The following is a 12004-nucleotide window of genomic DNA, read 5'->3' on the forward strand; positions in this document are numbered from 1 at the left end:
ATATAAATATATATTATAAGAAAATATATTCATGTGTGTTTCTGTGTGCAGCTATACATTACAGAAGGAGACATCATCAGAGGCAAACAGGTTCTGCAGTTGTGTGGGCTGAGTCTATCAGACAAGCTTTACTAAATACTAAGGCACTTACAGATGCATTTGTCTGGGAAGTGAGGTGCCACCTTAATTCTGCCTTAGTTTTCAGGACAGACATTGCCCTGTCCCATTCTAGAGACTAATCATGAGAAGTGCTGAGTTCTCCCAATTTCCAGCTGACCTGCTGCAGCTGAGAGCTCTGTACTGCTGCACACTGGCCCTGCTGCCTAGTGCTAGCAAAGCCTTAGGAGACTAAAAATAAACAGGCATTTATGTTGGAGGAAGAAAAACATGATTGACAACCCTCAGAGAAATTTGCCTGCTAATCAGTTACAAAGCTTCTGCCATAACCCTGGTCTCCACATCCAGCTGACCTCTTCTATGGAGTGTTTTGCTCTTTCACCTAAGGAGAATCCAAGCCTTCAAGTGACTTTTATTTTCCCCTAAACTGCATACAGTGTATGGCTGATTTCATTGCATTTCATATACATGAGATGGTCTAATTGCAAAACCGTGGTCCTAAAATGTTTCCTCAAAGAAGATGCACAATAAGCATGTCCACTCGGCTGAATGCATTCCTTTGCTTACAACCAAGGGAGACTGGCCAAACTGATGAGCTATTTAAGTGTTTTGTGAATAGGCATCCTTGAAATGTGAAATATTTAATTACAGGAGTATTGTTATGGTTGCTGACTATTAATTTCACTCTGCCTCCAGTTACTTTATTTTATTAGAACGTGAGGATTTCTTCTGAGATTATAAGGCATCTTGCATTATAAAACCTTAGGTTCAGATGATAATTTTTTTAAACATTCATTTTGTATGGGCTGATAATTGCTATGCTGAGTTCCCATTTAAAAGCAAAACTATCATTATTGTTGTGAAAATTCAAACATAAAGATTTCTGACAGCACTGAGTGAATGGGAAAAGCTCAGTTTCCAAACTATAAAAACACATTTTGACCTTAGTTCTCACAATACTGCGGCCAACAGAGATCAGTTCCATCTTAGCTTGGAGATAATCTTAATGGAGGAAGTAGCATTTAGTCTTACTCTGGAGGAAGCTGGTTTTAGTTGCCTGAGTTCTGAGAGGTTGAAAAATCAACCCCTGAGCCTTCTAGGTACACATTTTAAATTCACTTAAGTATAATTTCTATTCTCCCCAAATCAACATCGAATCTATTTGTATTTAGTGGTGAATTTCTTCTGTGCTGTATAACGTATGCAGTAAAAAGACTTACACAGCCAACATTCAAATGACTAAATATTAACAGTAAAATTAGCATGTGTAATACTGGCACACTGAATGAATGTTCTGTTTGTTTGTAGTGCTTTAATTCTCTAATCTCACATACTTAAGCTTTTGGATGGACAAAAAGGCAGATTGAATTACCAGTCCTTAGCCTTTTAGGACATGCAGTTCTTGTAAGTTTAGCAGAAGTAAAGTGAATTTTAAAGGCTTAATGTTCTTTCATTCCTATTTGGGATCTTAAGAGGAGAATATGGAATCCCAGGTACCTGTAGAAAAGTATCCCAGGTTGAAAAGTATTAATTTACATGCTTAAAATCAAGTGGTGTTTGAAGGTTTGCTGAGTCAGCAAATGTAGTCATATATTACTTATTTAATGAAATTCATAATTTTTTAATAACTTATTTGATGAGTATAAATTTGTTACTTGGCTGTATTTCAGTTCAGTACTCTTTTCTTGGGTAATATGTGCTTGAGAGATTATATATATTTGAGACTATTTTCATTTTACCACTCTTGTAATGGGCACTAATCATGTTTTATCTTGTTGTAAGTAAATAGCTAGGGTATTGTACAGAGCTGTTTGATCGGTATAGCATGACTTAAGAGGATGGTTGTGCCTTTATTTACCTCATAATCCTGCTTAAAGTCTGTATGACTCACTGTAGTAAGGTGCATGTTAATAATAGCTTCTGCATATCCACAGATATATGCAAAAGCTAAAACATTTGCTTCCTTTTATTTCACTAGATTTTAAGGGTTACTGTGTTTTTCCATTAGAGCAAAACATAGAAGAAATATTTCATTTCTTCTATGTGTTTTCTTCCTCCATTTAGTTGCATCTTTCTTCATGAGTGGTATCAACCAACAGTTTGCTGCATGACACTCCCATGTGGATATATGGAAGGCTCATGCCTTCTGATTTGGTGAAATTCTAACATTTTGTTTTGCAACAGGCCAGACAGAATTTGGTCTACCAGACTTTGCCTGGGAACAGGCATTAAAAAGACAAGATTCATTCTTTCTTCTCCTTCTTGCGTCATGAGCTAAAACCTGCATAGCTCTACCAAAAAAAAAAAAAAAGCAGTAACACCGCGTCTTCTCTTGATGCCAATTTTATAACTTCTTTGCTGGCTTTTTGCCTTGTCTGATTCCGCAGACTGGTGCTTCTCAGCAGACTACCTAGTAGTTACACGCTATTATAAAACCTTTCCATAACCCTGCAACTCCAGTGTCTCTCTGTATCATTTTAGTCCGCTTTGCACTTTAATTTCATTTAGTTTTCATGTGCAAATCTTGACACTGGAACCTTTCAAGAATTAGTTTGTCATTCTTGGAAACTTGAATAAGAAGGTGCAAAAGGAAGACGGAGAGTCATGACTGGAAAAAAAAGGTATATATTGTGTGCCTTGAACATGATATAAACACACTTGTATGCTCTACATGAACTGCCTGCTATGCTTGTCTGCCTACAAAAGTCTGGTCTCAACTTCACCACATGGAGACTAACACGTGTCCCACATGTTATTTCTAATCAAGAAAGAAAACAATTACTGTAGCAGAAAACTGCAATTTTAAGTCCTGAAGTGATCTGACTGTGACATAACATGACCCCTTTAGAAGGGTTGAGCTGCCCACCACAATGATTTGGATCAGTCCTCTGGAAACCTAGCATTTCACTTCTAAAACACATTTAGTTTTGTGTCTGGTGCTCCTTTCATCTTATTTTTGATACATATCTGCTTAAAACAGCGCCTGCATTTTGAAAAACATTAGGTTTACTTAAGTAAAATTGTATTTCAGTCCAAAACCATGAATGTAAACATTACGTGAATTTTATCTATTGACTTATGTGAGTTGATAGGATTTTATCTTAGATAATATAATGCACAGAAGCTCTTTTAAAACCTGGGGCCTTTAACCTGCCCACTGGAGTTTACTTTGCAAATCTTGCCTACTGCTGCCAACAAAGAGATTGTTGTTTTTTTTTCCTGGTATTTCACACCAATTATATTATACCATATTAGGGAATAACTGATAAGAACATTAGCTGATTAAAAAACTGGTTCTTGCAATGCACAAAGCTTTTCATCCATGAAAAGAGGATTCAAGAAAGAAATACACCATAATCAAAGATCTTGGCCAGAGGGATTCACTCAAACAAATATGTTCATTTAAATTTACTTACCTAATTTGAAATGTGTCAGGAAGAGTCAGGAAAAGTTATTTACATATCCTTGTGCATTTCCATCTCTGTAAAAGAAAAAAAAAAAAGGAAAATTAAAAAAGGTTAGAAAGAATAATGCCAACTTCCAACTTTCCTGCAAAATGGGGTTTAGTTCAAATTTCAACATTTGAATGCAGAGTTTCAGTAATTAATCCTTGTGTCTATAAGGTAATATTTTAAGATGAACTTCACTATTGTGCAAAGCACTTATGATAAGCACTTGCATTGGGATAAACCAGAATCTAAATCATTAATTGTGTTGGTAATACTGTTGATCATATTTATTGTTAAAGCAATAGTCACTATACACTTTACTAGTGAAAAAAACAGTCTTTGTCAGCAGAAACTTCACTCATCTTAATAGAAACAGACTCCCAAAAATTCTGTTTTCATGATTTATAGAAAACCAGATCCTCTAAATTGCCGGACACTTGGAAAAAGATATTAAGCCATGCATCAGATCACAGTTTCTCTTTCGCAGATGAAGGCCAAAAGTTTCAGGCTCTTGAAAATGTATTAAATTAATAGATCAAGATCATAAATTATGCATAAGACACTTTTTCACCACAAATACTACTGTAAAAATTGAATTAGACACTAAGGATGGTTTGAGAACAGGTAATTACATCTTACCTACACAAAGCCAACTTAAAAGGTCAATTTATATCTGTGATGATACATTTGTCATTGTAGGTGATAACTACACCCTTCAATGCAGTGAAGTCATTCATTATCTGCTTTTCTGGAGAAACTTCCAAGATACTGCTCAGATTTCTCAAGATTTAAAGTACACCTTTGTCAGTTCTGTTACTAATTACAATTCAGCCCAACAGAACTATTTTTTCTATTTCATTGATTACTAGGTGAGTGTTTACTGGTACATCCTTGTTCTCCCACAGTCTGTGCTAATTCAGAATTGTTAGTTGTGTTATTTTTTTCTATGTAGATTATACTGTTTTTCAACAAACTAAATGAAAAATCCTTTATCTGCATTGACATAGCAAGCAATTTCTAACAGAATAGCTTTCTCATTTTGCCTCATACTGCCCCAGGACTTGGGAGATGACACTTGTGATCTTTCTCATTTACTGATTATAAAACCTGATAAGAAAAGAGAAAAACATTTTCATGAACTGAAACAACAATCCCTCTCCTCGAACTACTGGATAATTTAACTCAAATTGCTAACGCAGACATATACGTATATATTTTTTTCTTTTTTCCTTTCGGATCAGAACTCAAAGTAAACAGGAACTAGACTGAATAGAGGGAATTGCAAAGTGATTACATGATTTGAAAACAGTTTCTCAGTAGCACTTACACAGGGTATCTTTGCTGTGTAACAAAGACTTATTCAGAAGAAAAATGTGGCACAGGGAACAGACAGGCACACAGATGAGAAAGATAATCATTAAGTTAGTAAAATGTAGTGAACATAGGGAAAGAGTGTGGAAAGAAGAGATCAGTATGAACAACAGTGGTAAAAACAAACAAACAAACAAAGACTCAGGACATGAGAAAGAGACAGAATTTTGCCCAGGAGGATGTTTTTTTATGAGGTGGATCAGAAAAAGACTAGAAGAAAAGGAATCCAAGATGCCACTAGAATAAAGGAACTTTGCTAATGATGGCAGGGGACACAGTTGAGGAAGAGAAGAAAAGAGAAGTGGTGCAGTGCTGGAGATAGGTGGAACTAAGGGACAGCTCTCTGAGGACAGATACAAAAAATGTCAGCATTTCTAGGAGAAAGAGTCAGAAAAGAAGTCTAATTAAAACGGTGGGCAAAACAGAGACATGAAAGAAGAGTAAATACTTCAAGTGTATCAGTCAGCGACCAAATGAAAGAAGTCAAGAAGCCACAACGATGGTCACTAAGAAGGAAAGACATGAAGAGGGAATCAGAAAAGATGGACATCACCGGATATTGTTTTCTTTGAAGAGGATGGCAAAATCCTCTTTGGAGATCAAAGGAAGTACAGAGAAAGTGAAAAGATTTATTGACTGAGTGTCATCCTTAGCGAACACACACGCTCGTCTAACCAGAAAGTGAGATTCTTGGTCTTACATAATACCTTGGATAAGCACACGCAGAATGTCAGCTCAGAGAAGAGACCATAGACTGTAAGAATATATAACAATATGTTTTTTAGAACTTGCATTGGACAACAAAAGAAACTTTCTTAGGATGACAAAGAAGGCTGCTTTGCACGTACTTTGGGAAATAATGATTAGGGTATTTGAGAAGAACTTTTACATTGGAGTAAAGCTAAAATGGAAAAATATTAACTGTTTGAATGAGCAACTTTGTGTCCTTCTGTGCGAACTTTACAGATATTTGAGATCAAATAACGAGTTTCACTTTCCTAACTTTTTTTCTTGAATTCTAACTGTAGCCACACTGAGTTTTGCTGTTAATTCACTTTCACCCAATTTATCATAACATTGTAAATGCATGACTTAGGTAAAAAAAAGAAGAACCTATACCTGAAAGAGCCTTCAAAATGTCTTTGTCAGATTTAGATTATTCCTTAACTGAGAAATCATTATTACGATAACCTATATTGCAATATGAATGTGCTTTCTCCGCAGAACCATTTCTGCATGGAAATACAATATAAAGATCATAGGGAGGGGGCTGCTGTACTGGATTTACATTCAAGTGTGTTTTCTGCAAGAAGAATACGCGTGGCAGCATTATCTGTGCTGCACTTACACCCGACCCCCAGGAAGGCTGAGGAGTCATTATGCTAAGTGTCATAGACATGAAATACAGACATACAGCTTCTGCCTCAGAGGGCTCAGCCACACCGGGTAACACAACAAAGGAGAGATACAGAAAAGAGAGATTAACTTTTCAAGGTCCTGCAGTGAGTCAGTTTCTCCAGGAATATATCACAGATGTGGCAACTTTGGCACAGTTTTCTAATAGGGGAACTTCAATGCTGGTATCAAGGCTGAAGAAATTCAAGGGGGATCTCCCAGTGTGTGACACATAAGCATTCTTCCCATGCAGTGCTTTTCTGTAGCCAAATCTTTCACCTGTTTCCCTTTCTCTTGCTCAAGTTTTTCCTTTCGCCTTCCCTTTTTCCTCTTTATCACTGCTTGTATCCTTTGCCACTTATTCCTGGGGAAGGGAAGCAAGCAAGCAAGATATCTTCATAAAAAAGTTCTCCCCACTGAAACAGTGCACAGGGAAGCACCTAACTCCTGTTGACTAGAAAGTGTAACTGCACATACAGGCATGGCTCACTATACATCTAAATTGCCACTTTCTAAGGCAAATTTCTTTACTCCCTCAAAACTAGAGAGGTTATTTGTGTGACGTAGATTCTCTATTATGGGAATGTAATTTAGAAAATCAAATATTCAGTAATTTGTTTATTTATCCTCCTAAAAAAACTGTGTCAGCTTTTGTATACATTCGTGACACTTATCTTTCATTGCCAACCATCAGTAAAGTTGGCGATTGTCATTAGAGAAAGAATTAAACACTGACTGACAGTAAAAGCCAGCAGAATATTCACTTGTCAGTAAAAATGGCAAGATAATTTAGAACTTTTCATTGCTTCACCATAAGTTCCTGGACTATATGAGTACTTTTAATATCAAAGGCCTTTATTTATCATAGTTGAAATGATGGGTTCTATAAAGATTGATGCATATGACCACAAACAGAAGTAGTGAGAATCCCAAACTGCCTTGAAAAATCAACTCCAAATTGTACAAGTTTATTCAGAATGAAAAATCTATCTGGAAAGACAAAACAAAACTGAACAATGTGGCTGCATAAATTGTTTGAAAAATGTCATTCAGATTTGAGTCAGTATTTTGAGGAGTGTATTTCTCCCCACTCCTTGAAGTTCATTTTCAGTATCAAATAATTTAGGAACCTCTGTCCTATTGATAGGGCAAATCCTTTGAGAATGCACTCTCTAATTTTAAAGCACAGGCTGCGAAGGCTTAAACACTGGTGATTGCTTCCAGGCATCAGCAGCCTTCTCCCCTGTGACCACCACATGAATTAAGAAGGCAAAGTTCATTTTCAATACCACCGCTTCACTCATTACCACAGCCCTCCTGGTAAGTAAGGTGCTTGGCAGGGGAGCTGTAAAACAGCTGCCCTCTGGGTGTCTTGTTTTGGCGTCCTTTCCCATCTGTTTTACCTGTCTCCTTTTCTGAATAATTTATTTCACCATCTGCATAAGTAGAGCACCTGGCCTAGGGCTAGCTCTCTCACCTAAATTATTCAGAGCCGAAAACTCTTTGGTTTAGACTCAGATAATGTAATGGCTCAACAGGACAAAACCCTTAACTTAGGAGTAACTGTGAATGTTTCTAGGCTCTGTACTCTGTTAGCAGTTTAAAAGGTCGGCTGTGTAAACTGTATACAAAAGCACCACAGAAATCCTTCATCCTCAAATATCTTCCCCAATAGCCTCTTTCAGCAGGTGAAACTTTCCAAAGCAGGGCTGTTATATCCTGCTGCCTCTCTGCCACATCTCGGTCCCGCGGGAAGCCACAGGTTGACTCCGTATGCGTGCACTGCAGCTGGCTTGTCCCTGGTTTTTATGCCAGAAAAGTTCCCATTAAAGCCACTGAAAATTGGCTGCAAGGCTGGACTTTGTGCTTGTCTCTTCTTTTCACAAGTAGGTTTTTGTCAGAAACACCAAAAAAATCAGACACTTTTTCTAAAGTCAAAGAAGTTGAAATGTTTTGCTTGTTCATTTACATGAACCATCATATCTACTGCCGATGGAAAAAAAGAAAATGCAGTAATCATATCCAGAAAAGGATACAATTAATTTTGGTTGGGTTTTTGCCTCCTTAAGCACCAAAGAATTTGCTACATTTTGCAAGACCTATCACTGAATGTTTACAGTAGAGATTTCCATGATGTCCATCACTGTAGCTCTTGCAGGCACATTTTGAACTGTTTCATTTTCCACTGAGAAATTTATCCAGTATCAGGTATTTGCTTTTTGCTCCAGCTTCGGGAAATCAGGGTCATAGATTTCAAATGAAGTGCTTTGTACTCTCTAAGGGCAGTGAGAAAACACAATAGTACAGACAAAATCTAATCAAAGTATTTTGGCTTTCTGCCTCCATTTTTATTTTACAATGGGAAAAAAAATCCAAGGTGCGACTTCAATCCCTTCAGGAGTTCCCTTCCTGTGTACACTGCCTTTTGCCAGAAACGCGAGACTGACAGAATGATAAAATGTGATGCCAGGTCCTCTTGCCCATTCAAAGACCCTCCCTCAGGTATCAGGTGCCTTGCCTGAGCTTTGAGGTCAACCGGACACCTCCCCTGAGGCTTACCTGGGCTGAAGGATACATCTACCCGAAAATCCGCCCAGGTAGAGCAGCTGTTATCTGAGCTAGGATCAAAGTGCCCCTCTGCTCTCCAGAAAAACATCTTCCAAACTGGTCTTCTTTTTCCATGATTCAAATGAATGTTGAATGAGTCTCTGGGGACAACAGTTGTTGTGCTGAGAAGCTAGCTGTCAGAAATACTTTATCATGAAAGTTCAGTTCCTTTCAAGGCCTTTCATTATTAATAGTCATCGCTGCAGGGGAGCATTAAACACAGACCCTATTTACTGTACAAATTGACATATTATAAACCACAAAAGCTATCCTGGTGCTTTGGTACTTTACCTTGCCTTTCAGCATGCTAACTCTGGGGAATCCTTTAACTTTTGTACTGCTAGAATGCAGAATGTAGATTTTGGTTTACCATACCCTGACTGGAGGGAGTGGGTAGCAGATTGTGATATATGTAGTAAATGAAACCTGAAGCATTATGCTCTGTAGTGACACTGAGACCATTTATATATACACATACATATGTATTAAAAAAAAATACAAAACAAAAAGCAAAAAAGCACGAATGTATATATCCCTGCTGTGAGCACCCCACAGTAGCACATGGTTTTAATTGTTTTACACCAAATTTCCAGCTGCTCTGTCTCCTGAAGGCATTACACCTCATGCAAAATTTGGGCAGATTTTCTGAAGGCAGCAGTAGAATCTGAGATGAAGAATTAGCAAGTAGCTGCTATGTGGCATGGCAAGATGAATCCCTGATGTGGGAGAAACCTAGTCCTGGTCCAGCCCACCAGACAACAGCAAGGTCTTAGAAAGCAAGCTCTGCAGGGGAAGGTAGTTTTTGAAAGCACCTTTCCCTTCAGCTTTAAGTGGCAAGCAGGCAGTATTTTACAGCTGTCAGCATGAGGATGACTGGTGTTTTAGGTAGATGAGATGTTACAAAGCCAAGTTTCAATATAATATTGAATTTTAGACATCTCAAAAGCAAATTGCACAAGAAGAAAAAGAATCCATCAAGTCAGTAACAACCTGAAGGCAGGGCAAGTGATAAACAGCAAATGCCAGGTTAAAAATAGACAACCCATTGCCCTTGGTAGTAGATAGACTCTGCTTTGTAGTCTACTCTGCACAACAGTATTAACCTGAATCCATAAAGGTAATGCTTTCCATGCTTCTAGACCAAGTCCTGAACTCATGCAGTACTGGCAGCCAGGCAGATGCACTTCAGAAGTGGTGGTGGTATCCCAAAGCCATGTCTGGGCATGCCACAAAGCTGTGATTCAACCAGTGGCACCTGAGCAGACAGTAACTTTGCAAGCAAACAAGCATCATAGAATCATTAAGGTCAGAAAAGACCACTAAGATCATGAAGTCCCGCCATCAACCCATCCCCATCATGCCCATTAAATCATGCCACATCTATACGGTTCTTTAACACCTGCAGGGACAGTAACACCACCACTCCCTGGGCAGCCTGTGCCAGTGCATTTCCACACTTTCTGAGACAAAATTTTTCCTAATATTCAATCTGAACCTCCCTTGGCACAATTTGAGACCATTACTTCTCATCCTATTGCTGTTACCTAGGAGAAGAGGCCAAGCCCCACCTCGCCACAGCCTCCTTTCAAGAGAGTTGTAGAGCGCAATAAGGTCTCCCCAGAGCCTCCTCTTTTTCAGCCTGAACTAATCCAATTTCCTTCATCTGCTCCCCATAAGACCTGTGCTCCAGACACTTCACCAGCTTCACTAGCCCTCTTTGGGCACACTTCAGGGCATCAGTGTCTTTTTTTATAGTGAAGGACCCAAAAGTGAACACAGCAAACAAGGTGTGGCCTCACACAAGGCAACCAGTCATGGTGCCGCAAGGTACAACATGGTGACAGAGCCAGCCAGGAAGCAGTAATTCAGCAAGTGATACAGTACCTCCTCATCCAGGCATGCAATCAGCAGCTTATAAAGAGATTCAAAGCAATATTACATACCAATTAGAATACAAGGAAAGCAGAGCCTACATACAGTGCCATATGGCAGTTGATGAGAGGCCTCTGTGATGTACATCTAAAGATTCATACCCCAGTTAGAATTAGACTCACCACAACTGGAAAGACCTCCAAGATCATCCAGTCTGACCATCCTTATATCACCAGCAAGCCATGTCCCTCAGTACAACAGCTAAACATACCTTGAACACCTCCAGGACGGTGACTCCACCAACGCCCTGGGCAGTCCATGACAGTGCAGGACCACTCTCTCTTCACCATTCTGTGATCTAAGGATTCACATCCAAAAGGGAGCATGTCTCTAAACTCACCCTCACAGCTGCCACAAACAGGCAGAGTCAGAAAAGAATGTGGAAGGAGAGGGCTGAGCCCACCCAGCTGTTCCCACTCTCCCAGGCCAGATGTGGTCCCCACAGGCAGGTCGGGCCATGAGGCTGTTGTTCTGCTCCCTCTCATGGATGTTGTATTCATTGCAAAAAGTCAGACAGCAAGGGGGTGGAATTGGCTGCCTTTAAAAGTGTAGAACATGTACTCAGAAAGAGTGTTCAGATGCCAGTCAGTCCAACCCACAGTATGCTAAAGATTGGTGCTTGGTACATTTAAAGGATAGGAAAAAGTTACATCACTCAAGTACAGAATATAGCTGAGTTCTTTCAATTAAAGAGATTCTGACACCCAAAAATATTAAGAGGTCTTCTGACTGACATTCCTAAAAGGAACTGAGTTGTTGCAAACTTGAGCCTTTTCTAAGATGGAGAGTAAGTCTTTACCAGTAAGAACAAACAACAAAACCAACCAAGCAGGCAAGCAAAAAATCCCACCAATAAAACAAACCCTGTAATTTTGTAACCAGACTTGGACAAGCTTCTGAGAAGGACCACACACCAGATTAGATTATTTAGATTTGTTGTGAGAATAGCTGACATGTGTTCCTTTCCCATTCGCGGCCCAATCTTTGTTGTAAAAGTGGACTCATGTTGTGCCAGTGCAGATTAATATTATAACATGAAAGGGATAGGTTTGTATCGTTTTCCACACTCACTACATTCACTGATGTGGGAATAGCATTATATTCTACCTGAGCCACTTTGTCTTATGGCCAGG

At 38.9% G+C, this 12004-nt stretch overlaps 2 long non-coding RNA genes across 2 annotated transcripts in view; one reads left to right on the plus strand and one right to left on the minus strand.

Moving 5' to 3' along the window:
* LOC107318136 (uncharacterized) overlaps positions 1-12004 on the minus strand; it is a 185974-nt gene that overhangs the window by 61837 nt on the left and 112133 nt on the right. Inside the window, exon 2 of the long non-coding RNA XR_014933288.1 lies at positions 3534-3598. This is a non-coding gene — a long non-coding RNA (uncharacterized LOC107318136). The remainder of the gene's footprint in view (positions 1-3533; positions 3599-12004) is intronic.
* Positions 1-12004, plus strand: part of LOC116653824 (uncharacterized) — a 47443-nt gene that overhangs the window by 31715 nt on the left and 3724 nt on the right. The gene's annotated exons all lie outside the window — the stretch shown is intronic.

Source organism: Coturnix japonica, chromosome 12 (assembly GCF_054131305.1).
Source record: "Coturnix japonica strain WE chromosome 12, WE-NBRP24, whole genome shotgun sequence".
Lineage (NCBI taxonomy): Eukaryota > Metazoa > Chordata > Aves > Galliformes > Phasianidae > Coturnix > Coturnix japonica.